General features: G+C 39.0%; 1 protein-coding gene and 1 non-coding gene across 2 annotated transcripts in view; one reads left to right on the forward strand and one right to left on the reverse strand.

The window, feature by feature from the left end:
- Positions 1–19,819, forward strand: part of gjc1 (gap junction protein gamma 1) — a 45,044-nt gene that overhangs the window by 11,185 nt on the left and 14,040 nt on the right. The gene's annotated exons all lie outside the window — the stretch shown is intronic.
- Positions 18,458–18,529, reverse strand: trnac-gca (transfer RNA cysteine (anticodon GCA)). Its single transcript has one exon. It is a non-coding gene; the product is annotated as a tRNA-Cys (tRNA).

Genomic DNA, 19,819 nt, shown 5'->3' on the forward strand with positions numbered 1-19,819 from the left:
TAGGTTTTGAAAATATGCTGCAACCTGACTCCTGGCTTCCTCTAATACCTGTGAATATATATTCATAATGACTGGTGTTTTCTGCTAATCTTTTACAGACCATGTGGATCAGGTAAGTAATGATAGAAACTTTCTGTCCTGTCTTCTGTCCCGTTTCGTTAACCAGTTAAATCATGAGAAACTCTTCTTGATTTTTGGAGTATGTTTTATTGCTAGACTGTGATAGCACCACAGAACTTCTACTTACATTCAGATACTTTACAGTTGTGTGAGGAAAGCCCCACACACAACCTCTCAGCTTCTTCTTGTCTGCATCATTTTTGGGCACCAAAACACCGAGTCTTTTTTTCCTCCACTTTCTTGTTACATCACCCACACGTGACGTGTCTTCCAGGACATTCCTGTCCCGTCCTTTCCTCTCTGTGTCTTCTCCTGGAGTCATGTTTAAACAAAGTAACATTCATACATGAGTGGGTTTCTATGACTACGAGGCCCCAGGATTTTTTGAGCCGTAGACCACCATGGTGCGATGGGTATAGGAAAAAGCCCAAAGGCGAGCACAGATGCTCTCGTGCTACTAGTGTTGCCTTGATAATAGCCTTATGGGCTAAAATTTGAGACTCCACATCTAAAATGAAAGAAAAAAAAAAGGAAAAAGCTGATTCACTTGACAGAAGTGCTTAAGGCCTAACTTTAAATAGCTCATTGCAATTTCTGTTTCCTCTTCTTCTGTTTTTTTTTTTTTTTGTCCTTCTGTTGGACGTAGGACTGTCTTTAACTCTTATGAAGCCTTAGGGCGGCCTGTTTAAATAAAGGGTAACTCAGGTGAAGATCATGTTTGTTCGAAATGATAATGATTTAGTAAATGCATGCGCAGACGGCAGGGAGAGCAACATCAGTTTCCTCGACTGGAACAGTGCAGTACTTTCTGGATTTTATCACAGCTCCTGTCTCCAGCTTGGTGTGGGAAAAGATGAGCAGTCTAGAACCAGCTGTCTGCTCAAACCTCCAGAACTAGTTCCCCTTAAGGTTTGAAAAAACATAATCCTTTATGTATGTACACATTCTTATTTGTGTTGTCTTTAGACTTGTAATCCCCACAGTTTCAGATTTGGCACATTTTGCATTACCACGATAGCAGCAGACAGCATAGTTTAGGACTGCTGCAGACAAAACAAGCCATTTCCACCCTGAAGGGGTCCCTGCACTGAAGCCAGTTTGTATCTGTTATTAAAGATACACATTGTGACCTTCTACAAATGGCATTTCTAGAGGGGTGCAGAGTGTGGCACGTTCAGTTAAGAGGCTGAATAGTACTAATATGATTCAAGTAGATACAGCTTTGTTATGCTTTAATTATGTTCGATCAATTTTGATGGAAATACAGATGAGACGATTGCATCAGGACTATATGATTTTAGTGATAATATAACGCCATTCAAAACAGAGATTACCCTAAGCTACTTGTGCAAATGCTGACATTGCTATACAAAGCTTTGATGGTGTTTAAAGTTTCCATGACTATAACAGCTTATATAAAAACAGGCAATAATAGGTCACCTCTAAGTGACATTGGTGAGTTGGCATGATAGTGTTTTCCTATGGCTCCTTTAATGAGAAGCAGATTGAGCCAGATGTTGCATTAGCATTAACAATCATAATTAGCAGGTGGACATCTGAATGCACACAATCACACACACTCATATAAAGAGAAAAATCAGAAAATACACTGTGTTGTTACTGCCCATAATAAACAGCTATAAAAACTTATCTAGAGAGTATTGTCTATGTATGAGTAGAAATCAAAACAACTTTGGTCTGTAACCCTTCTTACGTTTTGCACTCATCTTTACTTTATCGCTTATTATACCAGGAGCCGTTCATAGCACTAACAAGAAGAGACTTGATTCTGTTTACTTTATTCTTGATGTAGATACAAACATTGGGTTGTGTGGTCTTCAGAGTGATGAAGGAGATTTCATTAGGCCTTTGGTGGTTGTATAAGCAGGGTGCCTAGTCTGTGAGGTACCCTGAAGTATTTGCCTTAGGCAATAATGTATTTATGGAGTTAATATTTTTGGCTTAAAAAATATATTTTTCTTGAGCCACTCCTTAATAAGACACTTCTTTTTATAGGTTTACATACACATGTAACCTCAAAAGACCAATTTCTGAGGGTATAAAAACTGTTACTCTATTATTTTCTCTGTCCTTTCCCCCTTTTCCTCTTGTTGGGTAATTGTCGTTCGATAGTATCCACACTGTAGCTGTGAATGCAGGCTTTTCTTCTTTTACTCCTGGGTTTTAGATCCAATATCAGTGAGAGCACGATCAATTATTTTGCACAACCAGACCTGTCAGTTAACATGGCAAGCCCGATTGCATCATTAAACTTGTATTGGAACAAGTGTAACTGCAGGCAAGAACATATTGCTGGAATAGGGCTCGTTTTGTTCCCCTTTCCTTTCAGTATGTTTCCTTCTCAGCTCTCCAATCCTCTTATGCCTTTTCAGTCTTTTCTCTTCTCCCCCCTTCTGCATCCATAAAGTGTTTTGTAGGAAATTTGATTGCCAAGTTCCGTTTACATTCACCCACCATCTGCTGAAATTGGCTGCAACTGTGAATCATTTCTTAATATTGGCAGCTTTGCATTGACTTGCCTCCTTATTTTTCCTCCATTTCATCTTTTCCCAATGTCTGGCATGCTTTGACCTATTAGTAGTGAGCAAAAACAACTGTCCAATCCGTAACTCTCAATAAAAGACAGCTCACAGGAAGAACACTTGAACCATAAGTGGTTGGACTGTAGAGATAAAAGTTTTTTACTGGGAGTATATGCTAGCAGATCACACATGAAGTATGAAACTGTCTGCTTTTGAAGTGGTGCAGTCAATATTTTTCCAGCGAGTGATTCAAAGAACTCATTGATATTCATATAACACATTAAAACTACAGTTTGTTGTTTGTTTTTTTTACAACAAATCCATACTTAACTTTATGTTATTTATGTTATTTATGCTTAACATTTATATCATCGGTAGAGGATAGAGGATACAATTTGTGCTACTCTGTTACTATGTCACATGTAATATTACTTCCCTGAAAATACTATAAACCGCTGGGAAGCTTCATTTATCAAAAACATCACCTTTGAAACTCTTGATCTCATTTGTTTACATTTTTTAACAAAGCTAAAGTTGTACAATCAAGTACAACATTACAAGTACAACTATTATAAGATGCAGTTGAGTAGAAGTGGAAAGTAGAATCAAAAATGTAACTAAAGTTAACTCAAGGAAAGTAAAGAAAGCAATTACCAGAAGTACAGCCCTTCAGTAAATACTTTGGTATGCTTAAGTGCCACATCAGCATGCTAATATCCTTACACAATATTAATATGTGCCTGTTTAATGGCTTCTGCGTGCTATATGCCCACTATCTTAGATTACCAAATGTGCTAATGCTAAACAAACTAATCACAAAGTAGTGCCCTGTTATAAACCTTTGGTTAGAGTCATGTAGTTAAAACTCAATGTACTGAGTGAAATTGTAATCGGTTGTATATGGATGCTGCTATTGCATGTCATTAATTTTATCCGCTCCCTCCTATAGATTGCGCTCCTCTTTCCAGCTTCTTTCCCCCCTTTATCCTCAACCCAAGGTTTCAACTGTTCACGGTCTCTTTGTTTTAAAAGAGGTTTTCCTTCCCCACAGTCATAAAGTGCTCGCTCACACCTGACCGTTTTCTCTGGAGGTTCTTTGGCTTACATTATGAAGTGCTTTGAAATGACTATTATGAACTGGTACTGTATAAATAAAATGGAGTGTTACTTAATGTAACGCCATCATTAAGTCTTGAATGTGAAGGAGTGTCTGACAAATTTAGAGTTCTCGATCCTGTAGAGATTGAGATGCTTCAGATTGGATCATAGTGGCTTATTAAAAACCGACCAAGAGGCCAACATTGCCATAGCTACATCTGCACTGGTATCTTGGGAACAATTAAGGTCATTGCCACTCACCGTTACACATTTACCTCTTGGGTCTCACCTGTTAATTTGGTATTTACAGTGACCCGAGTGTCACTGTGTGGTGGCAGTTTGTGAAGGATTTTTTAGTTTGAACTCTATTTCAACTCTGTCTCTGAGTGTTATCCTTTGATAAACCTTGGCCCTTCCTTTACTCCTCAAGGAAAATACAGTGACAGTGGAGTGATCGCATCCATGGTGCAGTCAGATGAAAGTGAATGAAGGCTGATGAATGCTGTGACACTGACAGAGACTTGTTATCTAGATATTAAAGTATAATAACTTGAAAAATCCGTGTCCTCTGCCAGTCAGTTTCCCAGTGCTGGCCTGTTATATTTATGACTGATGTCTTCTGGATTTGTCAGATGAAACAGGAACAGGGTCAGAGTTTTGTGTTCAAATGTTTTGGCTGGCTGGTGCATCCTTGAGCAAGACACTTGACCTCTAACAGCTCCTAGCACAGGGTGAAGTATTGCCTCGAAGCAAACAAGTCATGAAGAGAGAAGATGCAGGGGGAAAGCAAGAGATCAGTATTCAGGGCTTACGAAAGTAATTCTAAGATTTATTATCAAATTTAATTATTAGAAAATTAAGATGAATTAAGGATTTCTGTTCAAAAGCTATTTTAAAACACTGAAGATGTTGGTAGTCATTCAGTATTCTGGCTGCACACCACAGGTGGCAAGATTATCGGTGTTAACTAAATAATTTATTCTAACAGAAGATTCAGTTGCAGATTATCAAGGGTCCGTGTCATTAACTTAACCCAAATAAAATCTTAATGAGAGCACTGGGAGCTCCTCTATGCATCGTGTGTGCACATGCTCCCATGCATGTTTGTGAATGCACTCACATTTATGCCACTGTGAACCCTGAATGCAGCGGGATCCCTCCTCCTTTCTCCACACAAACTGAGCCAAAATCATCATCTCGGCGTTCAGTCACTGTGATGGCAAGGATGTCTCTACTTATCTGCAGTAAACAAATTCAACCGTGGCTGGCAGTGGCATTTGGCCTCTGTGTGCTCTCCTTCCTGGCAGCATGTGTGAGTGGAGCTGCTGCAACTGGAGCAACAGAGGATCCTGAAGCCGACGGTTTCTCCTCTAACGTGTCTGATTTAAACAGTGCGGCGCCGCAGGCTGAAAGTCACATTTCATTAAACAATGCTAATTAATTTTTGCGGGAAGTCATGCGTGTTTCAAACTGATTGACTCATTGTCACACCCTAAATAGATGAAGCATTAACGGTCCACCACATGTGATGCTTTGAGTGTCAATTTCACGCCAGCTGTAGGGGTGGAAGTTATGGTCTTAATGTTTGTAAAGTCAAATTTTGGGTATTAAGAAAAGGGTAGCTTCATAGGGCCGCTGCTAATCAGTCACTCATTACTGTTGTTGCATTGTAATAATCCTCTGGGACCTGTTTGTGCTTTATGTTCCATTAACAGCGAGTCTGTCATCTGTATGGAGAGCGCTGACAGAGTTAGCTCTGACAGCAGGGGGGCGGATGAGCGCTGTTGGCAGGTATCAGGTCTGCTTTGGCTCGAGACAATGAGCTTCATGGTGAATCTGGGCTTCTGCACAGGAGCAGCCTAATGCTCTTAAGACTCCCTTCATCTCATTCCCTCTTTCCCGCTTTACCTTGCTTAACCCATATGTCTTTTCCCCATGCATTCCCACTATCATTCCTCTAAGGTCAGTGTAGCTGAGCTCAGGGACCCATTATTCATGGTCAGTCATAAGCCAGCTCTTTAATCATATGACAGAGTGCAAGAAATCAGTTTCATCAATAAGTGGAGAATTTGTGCTTTCTGTGTGTGTGCATGTTTGTGTGTGGTAATTGACCCTTGTGTTGCAGTTGGCATATCTTTTTGCACTGTGGTGGATTATTCCTGTCTCCCTGGGCTTGTTAGTGGTTTGTTTCACATCGGTTCCATGTCACACTGAAAGCACACAAAGCCCCGCGTGGATAAGAGCGCGATAGTGTGTCTGCTCTGGGTTCCATCGACACAAAAAAAAGAAGTTAAGAAAAAAAAGAAAAAGCCATAGCTAATTGACATTAAAACGGCATCATTTCAGCCTCATTTGTTCCTGAAAAACCTCAAGGCAATTTGTCTCCAGCAAAAAAAGTTAAGTTAATTGCTGCTTCTTTTATGCTTTTTGTGTGCATAGCTAAAGGCTTTGTTATCCCTCAACGATGCAACTTGTGGCTGACATCAAAATGAAACATTTTACAAAACAAGAAAGAGCTAGTGTGCCTCCATTTTCCTACTGCAGTGTCTGCTTTAAAAAAAAATATCATAGCGCAGCCATTACTATTAAAATGTTGCCTTGAATCACGGTCCTCTGTGATGGTACAGCACAGAAAAGAACGATGGAAGAATCCCCTCATGAAAACAACATTTGATTTTGACAACTTTACATTCCCCACTAATATACAATGGCAAATGTGTACTCACCAGCCACTTTATTAGGTATGCTGTTCAGTGGCTCGTTAATGCAAATATCTAATCAGCCAAGTAGACATGGCTAACAAGACCAGCTGAAGTTCAACTGAGCTTCAGAATGCCGCTTTCAGAGTCACTTACTTTGAAAGAAAATGGAGAAGGCATGGGTTTTGGTGCCTGATGGGCTTGTAAGAGTATTTTAGAAACTGCTGATCTAATAGGATTTTCCCACACAACCAGAGAATTACAGCGAATGGGCCGAGTGGGTGAAAACACCTTGTTGAGGCCAGAGATGAGAGGAGAATGGACAGTCTGCTTCGAGCTAATAGGAAAACAGTAGTAACTCAAATAAACACGTCTTACAACGAAAGAATAAGAAAGCATTTCTGACCTTGAAGTAAATGCACTATGGCAGCAGAAGACCACACCTAGTGCCACTTCTGTTAGCTAAGAACAGCAAACTGAGGTTACAATTCACAAACACTCGCCAGAAGTGGTCAGCATATTTCTCGCACCTTATTGAATCTATGCCACTGAGAATCAAGGCAGTTCTAAAGGTAAAAGAGGGTCCAGCCCACTGCTAGCAAAATGTAGTTAGCAAAGTTTCCAGTGAGTGTACATTAGAGAGATAGAAACAAATGAACACACTGTTTCATACCACTCTCCACTTTTATTTGAAATCTTAATTTACCAACGCAGCAGAGAAAAAGGAAATATTGCCCTTGTGAAGCAGGTGGCATTTAAGGAGTCCCCTACATAGTTAGCATCTGGAAAAAACAACAGCTCTATACTCTTTTCTAAACTTCAATCACATTTGATTGAGTGAATGGTTTATAAGGATTAGGAGGTGGGCTGAATATTAGAATAAATAAGGATCCATAATGGGTCCAGAGGGAAAGTGTCTCAGTGAGCTTCAGCCACACCGTCCCTCTGTGCTAGCTGAAAGAGAAGGAGAAACAGTGTTTAGAGGAAGGGCTTTGAGTATTACCAAGCAGGTAAGTGAAGGAGAATTAATATGACATGTGGTGTTGTTCCAAAATTTAAGTTGTAATAACCTGATTTAATACTTTCTATATCTGTAACACGTTTGGCTGTCAGATTAATAAAAATCTCTAGCATGATGTATTTTTTCTTCTTAGCCAATCAGCTTGTGAAACCAATAAAAAAATAGAAAGAAACCTTATTACTAGCATAGAGTGGACTTGAAAAGAGAAGACTTGCTGGCTAATTCTCAACTTTGGAGTTGGAATCCCCTAAAGGAAAACAGGAGGTGGCAGGAGGTGAACTTAGATTTGTGATTGCTGTTGTTAAGTTGCGCAGAGCAAATGCAAGTGCAGCACAGATACCCAATAAATGTTGAAGAAGTCCAAATCATTTAGAATTGCACCTGGATTCTTGTGCTCTAATATTAAAGCTGATTCACCAAATTGATCGATTTGTTTTTATCTTATGGGATTACACACTACACTAAATGTCTTTTGCAAACATTCTTCAGACATAGTGAAACAAGCAAACTGGATATTTTTTGGGCTTTAGGAAACGGTGACATGTTTTTTTTTCTAATAATATATGATTTAAGGAAAAAGTGTTTTTTTTAAAGGAATTTATTTAAATAATTCATAGTTGAAGAGGCACATCACATGTAAAGTCAAATTTGGACTCTAGTGTGAATGCAGCTTTTTTCTAAACTTGTAGTATAATTAAATTGTCTATATAAGGGGCTGTTGGCTTCACGTGGACTCAGACTAATGGAATAAGCCATTATGCAAATCAAGCAGTGTATCTGATATGTAGGAAGCGAGAGTCAGTCCTTATGGTTCTTGATGGATGATGAAGAGAAGGAAGTGGAAGAGGGGGGGATGGAGATGGCAAACAGCAGGAAGAGTGACTGTATTGGGATTTGTGGGGGTGGGCAGTGAGATAGAGCGGATTGTGGGGGAAGGAAACACTAGTCAGCCAAGTCCTTGCATTTCATTTATTATAATACCTCTATACTGTGAGCCAGCCTTTGAGTAAGCTTCATTTTTTTGCTGTCTGTGCATTGGCACTGACTGGGATGTTGCATGAGAGCGTTGTCTCTGCTCAGCTCTCAGTGCCATGAGCTGAAACAGGGGACTCCATTCATGCGCTCTGATTTTGTCTCATTAGCCTGTGGTTACCATAGTGGCTCCATAGTGTAGTAGCTTACAACGAGTGAAAGAGTCTCAGTTTGGATCTAGGAGGAGACATAAATCCCTTTGAGTTGCATCATCTCGCAAATCTGGCAAATCCAACATGCAGAGTTACCCACTGTGGCGGCCCCTTGTGAACACAGGTGGAACCTAAAGTATCTTAGACTGTGGGTGCCATATGTGCTGAGCTGCCTTTATGCATTTGTATGTTGTTTCTATAGAATAAGAGAATTTACATTGCTGGAAGTGTTTTCCAATTTATCATATTTGTAAACTGGACATATGTCAGCAACCATTATTTTTTTAAGATGGCAGACAGATGATAGCAACGAATCAGGGAAGGCGGGAGGAGCTGGTGTACTCGTTTCAATTTCTGTCAAGATTTTGCCGCCCTCTGGTCAAGAGTTTTGAAATTGACCCTTGTGTTCCCCTTGTCCAAAAAGCCTACTTTAGCTCTTGATCCGGAAGAGTGGTTTTTGTTTTTCCTTTCACACTGATGTCAAATTACAAGCAGCAGAGAGGGAACAAGTGTGTTTGAAACACACCATCAGAGCTCTCCTCTGGTTCATCTCCATCACCATTCTGCTCTTTGTTCCTATCAGTCTTTCAGACAGCAGAATGGCCCCTACAGTATAGACCGAGGCTGAAAGCTGCAGCTGCTGCACACACTGAGCAGAGGCGAGGGACAGCACTCCCCCAGTTACTACACACACACACACACACACACGGATGGAGGAGAGAGCTGCTCCTCCCTGTTTGTCTGATGTTTTGCTTTGCTTTAATAGCAAGACTGATGCCATTTAAAACTTTCGCTTCATTTCACTCAATGCAAATCCAGCTGCATTAGTGGGTTGCCAAAGTCCTTCACTGACATAGGACAGTACATGCAGTGGCTCTACACAGCCAGCTCAACCTAATTAGTCCTAATGTTAGTTAAAAAAAAGTACAGCTATGCAGAGACTTTTTTTTTTGCATATGACTAAAATCTATATTTAAAAATACCTTTCTTGCCCCCAGAATTATATTACATAATTTTAAATACATCACATCTACCACGTCCTGAATAAAGAATCATTAGTGTGTGAAATTAGCAGGGTTTTTTTTTCTTGCTGTTTGTTTTTCAACCAGACAAACAAAACTGAACATAAAAAACAAACAAAAAAAAGCTGTCTTCTAAGACCTTTTCCCCTATGTGCACATTTTGACAGTTGTTCAAGGTGACAAGTAATATTTATAATAGTTACTTTTAATAGAAATGATATCAACACTTAAATAAAAAAGAAAAAAACACTGACACTTAAAATGTTTGAGCAACTTTGCTGATTTTGTTAAAAGTTTAAAATGTTCTTATCATTGTCACACAACTTTGGATTTGAGGACCCAAATACAGACTACAGGGGAAAAAAGCCCCAAAAGTCAAAGTCTAAACATGAGGAGCCAAGGACGAAATGGAATACAAACTTGGGCCCAGCTCCAGAAGACAGGTTCAACAAAGCCTGAGTCTAATCCTTGGTGGAAAACTCTTAGTTTTCAGTTGCAGAAAAGCTGGAAAAATGAAGCCATCATCACTGGATTTCTGATAGCATTCACCATGACAATGAGTAAATGAAGAACAGCGGCTTCATTTTTATGAAGCTATGTGAATGATGCCATTTGGGCGATCGTGGCTCAAGAGTTGGGAGTTCGCCTTGTAATCAGAAGGTTGCCGGTTCGAGCCCCGGCTCCGACAGTCTCGGTTGTTGTGTCCTTGTGCAAGACACTTCACCCGTTGCCTACTGGTGGTGGTCAGAGGGCCCGGTGGCGCCAGTGTCCGGCAGCCTCGCCTCTGTCAGTGTGCCCCAGGGTGGCTATGGCTACAATGTAGCTGCTATCACCAGTGTGTGAATGGGTGGATGACTGGGCTTGTAAAGCGTTTTGGGGTCCTTAGGGACTAGTAAAGCGCTATACAAATACAGGCCATTTACCATTCATCATAAACACCAGGGGAGAAAAATGTAATTGTCATCTATGCAGTCATCCAAATTTACCTTTACAGGTAAAGGTGAAACCCGACCAAATTTTACTTTTGATCTTTAAGTTAAAACTATCCAGCTTCACCCTGACAAGGACAAAATGCAGTTCCTAAAGGACAAATATGAAATAATGAGATAAAAAAATAGATTACTTTGACATGCGATATTATTTAGATTCATTAAAATTCATTTAGTTTATTTTCAATAAAAACAATGGTTCAGACTTTGCACAACATAATTTGATGACTATATTTGAATATATGAAAATATTTCAGCATAAAATCCAGTGACACAGACTGCCTGTATTCAAAAACCTCACTTTGAACTACATTTAGTCTCACATTACAACTTTCAACTAAAATATTCACAAAATCTCCAACTGATAAACAATGACAGGTATTTATTCACCATTGTGACTGATACTACTACTTCTTCTTCTTCTTCTTCTTCTTCTTAAAATGCTGATGAATACACTAATCCATGCTAAATGTTTTAATGTAGAGAAACTAGCAGACAACCTGACAACTGCCTTACTGACCCGAGTCATGGAGATACAGACTTCATATTTTATTTTGCTATATTTTATTCAGCGATCATCATTTGTGCCCTTGCATAGATGACCAATTAGTAAAAAAAATGCTAATTATTAAACACAACCAATATCTAACCAGGGTTTCAGTGCTTGTGAAGGTGCTTGGACATCAGTTACACAAATGAAAAAGCAGGAGTGAAGGAGTCAAAGAGAAACTTTGTTGACCCTGGCACCTGACACAGTTCTTGTGGGGCAGGGATAGCTCTGTAGGTAGAGTGGTGGGCCCCATGATCGGAAGGTCGGGGGTTCGACTCCACTGAACGGCTACCCTGAGGTACCCCTCAGCAAGGTACCGTCCCTACACACTGCTCCCCGGGCGCTGCACTGGTGGCTGCCCACTGCTTCACTGGGTGAATGGGTTAAATGCAGAGGAACTATTTCCCTATGGGGACTAACACGCACACTTTACTTTACTTTACTTTACACAGTTTAAGTTTAAAGTCTCTTTCTAGAACAAAAAAGCCAGAAAGTTCTCTCATGTGTCAACAAACTCAGAGCTTTCACTAAACTTGCTTTCTGGAACAAAGCCTTGGGAAACACACTGAGACAAAAAGTTGGACTGGACTATATATACAGAGATCACTGATTAGGGATTAGACAAAGGAGGGGAATGAGATGCAGAGGAATGCAAATAACAACAGTTAATCAGAAAACAAAATAATCAGAGAATCAAGGCAGGCTGTCACAAAGCATCTTTAACTCAGGACATAGAAGAAAACGAACCTTCAAGCATTTAAAATCTGGAGAAAAAACCCCGGACAAAACAAAAGAGAGTACCATAGACTTGAATATTAACACTTAATAAGGGAACACAAAGGGACGAACATGGGAACAAAAAGAAAGGAAGGCAGACAGAAACAGAAACACTCGGGCAACTGCTGCTACTGACAGTAACAGACATGAACCAAAACACAAGATAACACAAAAATGAAGAAACAAAGCTCAAGAAAGGGATAAGATATAAGGCAAGTTTAACATAGACAAATTTCTTAGTTTCTTAGTTGTCTTCACTAAACATAAAACCTCAGAGATAATGAACATTTCCACACGGGCAATCGGTTTTCTTTGTTTTCACTAGCCCAGCCTTTCTTCTTCAGGCTCTGCTTGCGCTCACATAGAAGGGACGTTTGATGTATTATTTGACTCTTCTTCTGCACAATGTTGACCAGTTGAATCCCCCCCCCCCCCTAACTCCAAGGCAGATGCATTATTGGAGGAATGTGTGACAGAGCTCTCTAAAAGAAAAGAAAAATATAGCAGTAAAAGGGAAGATTGCCATTGCAGATTGGACAAGAGATTAATGCTGCAGATCAAAAGAAGCATGCAGAGAAGTTAGAAAAAATTTATATGTTAACTCTAGATAATATGCAATATTTATTTTATTGTGTGTGTTCTTACTTAATTCTGACATGACAGCAGTACATGAATTCTCACTGTGTCATATACTAATAAACAGGAGGTTGAAATCACTTACGCTTGTTGTCAGATTCTTCTCAAATTAATCTTACTGATTGGTGATAAACAGTCTACATGTTATGTGTTTAGCATGTGTTACCATGGTAACACCGTAAAAAGACAGCCATATTTGTTGTTCTGGCTGTTAGCTTCATAGTATGCCTCTCCAGGCCCGGTAATACAGAGCAACTCCAACACACCCAGGATATCTTTCCACCGTCTGGTTTCACTTACCCTGACAGCAGCAGTTGGGTTCAGGATCATAAGCAGGTTATTATCACCTTGATAAATCTATCATGGGATTCCAAATCTAGCAATCAGTACACTTAAAAAAGTGTTAAAAAAGTGGTGCTGACTTTACAAAGAAACTATAGTACTGTGGAAAAGTCTTGAGCCAACCTTCACTTCTTTACATTTTGTTTAAAAAAATGAGATTCTAACAATTCTAACAAAGTCAGCATTTGGTACGACCACTTTTATTCTTCAGCTCAGACTGAATTCTCTTAGTAAGTCATTCTTGTCATTTCGTTAAGTAGTCCTCAGGAACAGTTCTCAGGGCTTCTTGAATGACATTCGAAGCTCTTCTTTGTTGGGTGTCTTTTTTTCCATTCTCTGTTAAGACGATCCCACACTGCTTCCATAATGTTGAGGTCTTGGTCTGTCCAGGTGTGCTTTTACCACATTGGCAGTATGTTTGGGATAACTGTCGCCGTTTCCAATCAATTAATTTCTGGATCTGGCATCATGAATCAAAAGCTGATGGTACGTTGGAACATTTTTGTATTCATAATTTCATCAATTTTGACAGTATCCCCAACACCACTGGCTAAAATCCAGCAGCAAACCATTCCAGAGCCATTGTGTTTTACAGGTAGACACTCACTGTTATACCTTTTCTCCTGACCTCTGTAGATATTGATGATGGTTTAAACCAGATATTTGAAATTTGGATTCATCACTCCGTAAGTCATCTTGGCACTGATTTTCAGTCAACATCAGCCTTTTCTCCCTGTTTCCCTTCATTAATAATAGCTATTTGACAGCCACTTTCCCACTGAGACCATTTTGGGGGACATTTTTCTCTGTTATTGGGTAGTGCAGCAGTGATAAATAAACAAGAAGGAAGGGGAGACATGCAGTGAAGTGCCACTGGTCAGACTTGAACATTTGCCTTATGGAATATGGTCGCCTGCTCACCCAGTGAGCTAAACTGGCTTTTTTCTTTCTTACTTTCTTTTTTTTTTGTCTGGTCATAGCTGAATTTTTTTCCTTTCTTAAGGGCATCACTCTCATACATGGTTTTTCAACAGTTTATTTTTTTAGGCTTGCCACTTCTTCTTTTGTCATCCACTGTACAGTTTCTTCCTATCTTTTAGACCCACACTACATGCCGTTCTGTGTATGTACTGTATGGGGTAGGTACAAAATTGGCTAGGTACAAGGAGTGGACTGTAAACAAGACATCAATCAGCCAATGTCCAGAGAACAACTTTGAAAGACCTTTAGAAAGATTGGAGAACTATTGCTCACACCACTTAAAAAAAAAAAAGTCTGGCTTCTTGGATGCAAAATAAAGATATAATAAGGAAAAGATGGCGGGTTCAAGGCTTTTCTACAGTACTGCATACTACGGGGAAAGTATGAAGAAGTTAAACACAGGGGTTTTAAGAATTTTCACCAGTGGGCCTGAAAAAGATGGACCATATTAATAAAGTTTAACTTTAACCAGGAAGGAAAGTCAACAAAGATTCTGCATGGTTATATTTGAGATTTTGCATATTAGTCTATTTATATTGGCGTAATATATTATGCTTATTATGTGAACACAACTATGTTTAGAACTCCTTGTCAAAGACCAGTTTCCCCATGGGACAAAAAAGTTTATTTTTAGCTTATCTTAAAGTTCCCTCACTGTATCTGTATATTTACTACTAAGATATGTTCCAGGCAGGACCTTTTTCTTTTTTAAAGTAGCCTGTTGGGTAATATATTAAGCAAAAAGCCCGGCATACTTGACTCCAGACAATTCACCAGTCTAATGGGAGCTGAACCATTAAATTGCCTGTTAATTGGAATTTCAGCACTAACATTTAAGTATATATAATGTATTTAATATACCATGGCACAAAGAAAAAAACTGCCCGTGGCTTTCCTCAGTGTATCTGAAGTGTCAGATTACTGTGTAGGTTCTGGCTTTCAGAAGGCTTTACGGTCACAGTATACCTATATTGCGTATTTAATGCAGAAGTACAAATCTCTTGTTAGCATTTATTAGAGGTAGTCCTACTCCACTTGGAAGCTGTGACTCTTTTGTGTCACATAAAGCCATAAAAATACATGCACACATATTACCATTTGCATTAATGTGCAGCATGTTTTTGCCATCCCGCAAATTAAATTCCTATTTTGCAGCAATAGTTTGGGAACCAGTGGTGTGGTATTTATAATGCACTTCTATGTTTTATCATATTTAAAGAACTGTTCTCTTCCTTTATCTATCTTCCCTCTGCCCAGCTTTTCAGCTCCTGCGGTATTAAAGATACGCTGCTGTAAAAGAAGTCATCTGTAATCCTACATGTGCTGTATGGCCCCTCTAAAGAAGGCTCATCAAGGTGAAACTCTTGTATGATTTTTTTAGACACTAAAAGCATGATAGCAGGTTTTTTGGGATGAGAGGGAAAAGCACACACTGTGCATCCAGGTGTGTGATATTTAGCAGCAGCAATCGCCTCAGGAGCAGAACCGTCAAACAAGTGAGCGCACTGTAATGAAAGACTAGCCACTTCCCTGGAGAATGTGAATAATGTGAATAGGAATAAATGACATACAGTACTTTGCAGGAAAATACACACACACACACACGCACACACACTTTTTCTGCCCTTAGAACCTGTCACCAGTGGGTAAGGTGCTCCGCATGCGCACACACAGGCAAGCACGCACACTGAATACATCCATGCCTGAAGACACAACAAGAAATAATAATTGTGAGTCAGCCTCACATATGCATACAGACACACACATACAGTATATACACAGACACCGCCAATAGCCAATCTGCTTTTTCCATAGGAACACATTTTGTTGTTACGGGAGACATTATTTCAAATTAACCACACATTTTATTCTCATTGAGTGGATATTTTACACACCTTTGATTCAATAATACAGACCCACAGATTCTTCCTCAGCTCCATCTGCCCTGCTCCTCTTCCTCAGTCCTTCTCTGACAGGTCTCTATATTTGCAGGTGAGCCCGAGGAGATGATAGCAGTGTGTTTTTGTGTGCGTGGGTGTTTTGGGGACTTGCTCTGCATGATTATGTATGATAACATACGCATGCTGAAGTATCCATTCAACTCAGGTTAACTCGTCTCCTCAACACTAATTACAGATGTTAATCTAATCTGCGGCCGATGAGTTAAATGAGGCTTTTTATGGCGAGGCATGAGATGAAGTGTGGCTCAGTGATGTACGTGTGATAGGAACACACAACCTAAACCTTTTAAGAATTTACTATCTCAAAAAAAAGCAGTTGTCTGTTTTACTCCAACTAATGGCTGCACCTATATGAGAGTCAAACAGCAAATATGAATTTCTGCACTTTTTGTCTCTTTTCTATGCCATTTGCAGCATAGATTATCTCTTCTAAAATTAAAAAAATGCTGTCACTGGTTTGCAAAATCTTGTTCACTGTCACTGGCATTAGCTTGCTTTATAACTAATGCATTTAGAGTAGATAAATGCACGCCCATCTAAAGCCTTATTATCCACACAGCTATAACTGTGTGATGATAGCATTATAAGATAAAATACGTTTATTTTAAGATGTTTAAATGCAGGGTTTTTATGGTTGAATTCTGCTAAAAGAAGATATATGAAAAGAAACGAGCAGCAACAAAATGCAGATCTAAGGAGCACATTCAGAGAATATGTGGTATTAGCCTGTCTCCCCTAAAGCCTTTCCACAGAGCAGAAAGCTTTTCTATTGTCTGCCACCGTGTTGCCTCTGACATGCAGCAGAGCTTTATCACATGTGCAAAGATTCCTGTTTACATACAGCAATTGAAGAGGCAAAATGGGAACCTGTTGATCTACAGATAAATGTTCCACCACTGAGCTGTACTCCCTCATGATTTGTACGTGCTTTATCTGTGAATTCAGCTCTGTTTGATAATGAATTGTATCCACAAAGCCCGAGTCAAGGAGGCAGCCTCTCTCTGAACTGCAAATATTTAACAGCCCAAATGTGTTTGTTCACTCGTGAGTCTCTGCATGTTTGTGTATGATAATGAACCTGCGCTTGTAGCATCCATCCTCCCTCTATTAATTAATTTGCTCCATGGCACAGATAAAAATCAACAATAGTTTATTATTTCCCAGGATTTTTGCTTTTTATCGTGGAGGAAAAAAGGCTTTTAAACATTTCCACACATAAGATGAAGATACATGAACCTTACAGAGAACTCATATACAACATGCTCTATAATAGCCAATAAAAGGATCAGAAGTCACCTGAATATGAATGTAATTTATATAATGATCTTTAAAAGAATACCTGACACTATTATTTTTTTTAGCTTGAGAGATACAGTATGAACAATAATTAATTTATTTCTTTTTTTGGACATGGGCATTCTGTACTCTGGATTATATAGCAGGCTGGTCAGTTCATTACTGTTTAATGCTATTTAGAGTGTGCATTCATTTATGGCATGCTTTCTTAGGCTCCAGTAGTTGCCTGGAAAAAATACATACAAAGACAAATCTGAGTGCCCCCTGTGTTTACTTTATATGCCCATAAGTCCATGAGCGCTGCTTACGGTAGACTGAGGTTCATTTAATATTACCTCCTGTAGAGAGGCTGGAATGCCCTGAATGCAACAAGCAGGGGAAATTATTGTCGCAGAGCGAGAACTACTGGCATTGTTATACAGGACAGGAGATTGTATAACAACTCAGCCACAGGTGCCAAACTGGATCCTATCAACTTCTTAAAATCTGCAGTTTTCTGTTCTAATTTCATTTATTCACTGGAAGGGTTTTTCACAGAGGAAATAGATTTTGCAGATGATCAAATTAAACAGATGACTATAATGATCAAGCATTTTCAGACAAAACTGATGAAGCCCAGCTGAGTGACCCCACCCCCTTTTTTAAACTTGTGTTTAAACATTCATGCGTGATAATGTCACATTATGTGTGATAATGTCATAGTTAGAAAAGGGCATTTTGATCCATAGTCTGACGCTTTATCTTTGTGCTGTTCCTCCTTGTTCTTCTAATTTAGGGTTCACATATAGTTCAATCCATGAATAATGTAGAAAATTAAATTTCCCTTTGCTCTCTCTGATGTATTTAATGTTTCTATAGTGGTGGCTGCCTATGTATCCAGCTCATTTCCTACAAATCTAAGAAAAAGAGTACTTCCTATGATAAGGGTGATTTCAGAAAGGCATGAAATGATTTTTCGCTACAAAGGCAGCATTGATTGACTGGTGATAAAGATTCTTAAAGGAACACTGCAGCCTCTATAAGCACCCATGATTTTAATTAATATAGGATTTTTTTTTAAATACAAATGATCTGTTCTGCTAGTCATAACTCTAACCCTTTGCACTGCAGATGTGCCATACAGTATATGCATTGCCAAACTTCATTACAATAACATATGCTACGTCATCATTTACTTTGCAGCTTTCGGATCGTGTGATGTTGTTACCATTTTTTCATACTACCACTGTAGTGCAAAAAGGGGGCACCCAGATTTGAACTGGGGACCTCTTGATCTGCAGTCAATTGCTCTACCACTGAGCTATACCCCCTTGGTGTTAGCCCAGGAAATGACCTGTATATAAAGGCAAATGTAGATCAAACAAATGACGGGTTTTTACATGTTCTTCATTTGTAAACAAATAAAAGTTGTTTACATCCATGTAATGAACCCACTGACCTGCTGTACTTCCTGATTGGTTCAGTGGGATGGTTGCATCCACTTAAACTTTGGTTGTGAATATATAAAACCTATTAATCCCTGTGAAGGGAGACGAAAGTGGTAGCTAAAGTTAAACTGGAGCAGTATAAACTACTCAGACCACAAGAATGTCTCTTGCTCCCTGATTAATGTTAATCAGGTGAAGAAACTCTGCAATAGCACTAGAATGGACACAGAAGGCAGCAAGTAACCCAATAAGAAGAGGGGCTGGTTTGGTATTTATCGTAGAAATAGATTGCAGCTGAAGTGAAGTGTAGAGTCACTGGAGATGCCGAGATTTGAACAGCAAACCATTAAATTTAAAGGGAAATATTTTGTTTAATACCACCTTCTGCACAAGACATGCAAACATGCTTTCTGATACAAACTGCTAAGCCAACCCAAACATTAAAAAATGATACTTGCTTCTGAGTTTCTTTCTACATGCTGGCCCCATTAGATACATGGCCTTTAAAAGTAAAATGAAATATATATAAGATATCAAAGATTAAATATCTTTAAGTATCCCTATCTTTTCACAATTTTCCTTACCTACACGTGAGACTAATGTAGTAAAACAGAGAAAATAAGATCCCGCCACATTTATTGACAATGCATAAGATTAGAATTTAGGGAATTTTAAGGTTCTCCGTTTGCATTTTATTCTAAAAATCTAAACATGAATTAGAAACTCAAAGAAACTCGATCACTGAAGCACACACAAGCAGTCAGACCAGCCTCTCCTCTTTTTATTAGAACGTCAGAAAAAAAATGACAATTTATTCCTTGTTTGGTATTTTTTGTTTGTTTGTTTACATAAATAAAAACATTTCCACTACTAATTGATGTGGAAACGGCATTAACGTGAAAAAAAAAATAACTAAAATGAAATGTCAAACTTTCAAAATTTCTTTGAGGATGATCTCCTTAAATGTTTCCCTCTTGTTTAAACATCTGTGTGTCAGTGTGTCATCTCAAATTTCTGTTTGTTGATTCATATGTTTACAGCAACAGCCTGCCTCCACTCTGTGAGGTGTTCAACCCACCATTGAAGAGCTTAATTTGACGGCTGGCATTTGAAAAATTGTGGTACTTTAATTTGGTAAAATTACGACAGTCTTGAGAAAGTTTACCATCAGGA

Source organism: Rhamphochromis longiceps, linkage group LG4 (assembly GCF_057381845.1).
Source record: "Rhamphochromis longiceps isolate RC_006_pf linkage group LG4, R_longiceps_female_GT1.1, whole genome shotgun sequence".
NCBI classification, from domain to species: domain Eukaryota; kingdom Metazoa; phylum Chordata; class Actinopteri; order Cichliformes; family Cichlidae; genus Rhamphochromis; species Rhamphochromis longiceps.